This window comes from Orycteropus afer, unplaced genomic scaffold (genome assembly GCF_000298275.1).
Source record: "Orycteropus afer afer isolate SDZICR_OR568_19922 unplaced genomic scaffold, OryAfe1.0 scaffold00276, whole genome shotgun sequence".
NCBI lineage: Eukaryota > Metazoa > Chordata > Mammalia > Tubulidentata > Orycteropodidae > Orycteropus > Orycteropus afer.
In genome coordinates this window covers 2879674-2881279 of record NW_006921863.1, presented here as the reverse complement: position 1 = coordinate 2881279, position 1606 = coordinate 2879674, and the positions used below count along the sequence as shown (strand labels likewise).

Here is a 1606-nt window from a genome sequence, read left to right as displayed (position 1 = left end):
AACAAGGTAGGTTCTTCCATTTATGTAGTACCCTTGTTGTGTCTTGTAACAGTGTTTTATAGTGTTCTTTGTATATGTCTTTTGTGTCTCTTGTGAGGTTTATTCCTAGATATTTTATCTTTTTAGTAGCTATAATAAATGGTATTATTGTCCTTATTTCTTTATCAGAGGACTCTTTGTTGGTGTGGAGGAATCCAACTAATTTTTGTATGTTGATCTTGTATCCAGCCACTTTGCTGAACCTATTAGTTGCAGTTTTTTTTTTTTATTGAGTCCCTTGGATTTTCTCTGTACAGGATCATATCATCCACAAATAGAGATAGTTTTAGTTCCCTCTTTGCCAATTTGTGTGCCTTTTATTTCTCTATCTTCCCTTATTGCCCTGGCCAGGACTTCCAATACAATATTAAATAGAAGTGGTGATAGAGGGCATCCCTATCTGGTTCCCCATTCGTAAGGGGAATGCCTTGAGTCTCTCTGCATTAATAATGATGTTGGCCATTGGCTTTGCATATATACCCTTTATTATGTTGAGGAATTTCCCTTCTATCCCTATTTTGCTGAGAATTCTGAACAGGAATGGATGTTGGATTTTACCAAATGCCTTTTCTGTATCGATTGATATAATCAAGTGGTTCTTTTGTTTTGTTTATGTGGTGGATTACATTGATTTATTTTCTGATGTTAAACCACCCTTGAAAACCTGGTATGAATTCCACTTGGTCTGGGTGTATTAATTTTTTGATATGTTGTTGGATTCTGTTGGCTAGGATTTTGTTAAAGATTTTTGTATTTCTGTTCATGAGGGATATCGGTCTGTAGCTTTCCTTTCTGATGGTGTCTTTCCCTTGTTTTGGTATTAGTGTTATGCTTGCTTCATAAAATGAGTTTTGGAGTATTCCGTCTTTTTCTATGCTCTGGAATAACTGGAGTAGCATAGGTATCAACTCTTCTCTGAATATTTGATAAAATTCTCCAGTGAAGCCATTCGGGCCAGGACTTTTCTTTGTGGGAAGTTTTTTTTATGACCTGTTCAATTTCTTCTTTTGTTATAGGTAAGTTCAAGTTTTCTATCTCTGAGTAGGATAGTTTAGGTAGGTCTTGTGATCCTAGAAACTTGTCCATATCTTCTGGGTTCTCAAATCTGTTCATGTACAGTTTCTCATAATATTCTGTCAGTATCTTATTTTATTTCAGTTGGTTCTGTTGTGATGACATCATTTTAGTTTACAATTCTTGTGATTTGGATCTTCTCTTTCTTTTCTTTTGTTAGATCTGCCAGTGGTTTATCCATTTTATTAATCTCTTCAAAGAACCAGCTTTTTGTTTTGTTGATTATCTGTAGTTTTAAGTTTCATTTATTTCTGCTCTGATCTTTATTATTTCTTTGATTCTAGATACTATAGGATTCTTTTGTTTTTCTATTTGTAGTTGTTGGAGTTGATGAGTTAGAATGTTGATTTTGTTTCTTTCCTGTTTTTTTGATGTATGCATTTATTGCTATAAACTGTCCTCAGAGTACTGCTTTTGCTGTTTCCCATAGGTTTTGGTATGATGTATCTTCACTCTCATTTGTTTATAGGATTTTTTTTATTTCAATTTTTAT

General features: G+C 33.6%; 1 protein-coding gene across 1 annotated transcript in view; it reads left to right on the top strand.

Annotated features, from left to right (window-relative positions):
* Nucleotides 1-1606, top strand: part of XRCC4 (X-ray repair cross complementing 4) — a 397398-nt gene that overhangs the window by 179645 nt on the left and 216147 nt on the right. The gene's annotated exons all lie outside the window — the stretch shown is intronic.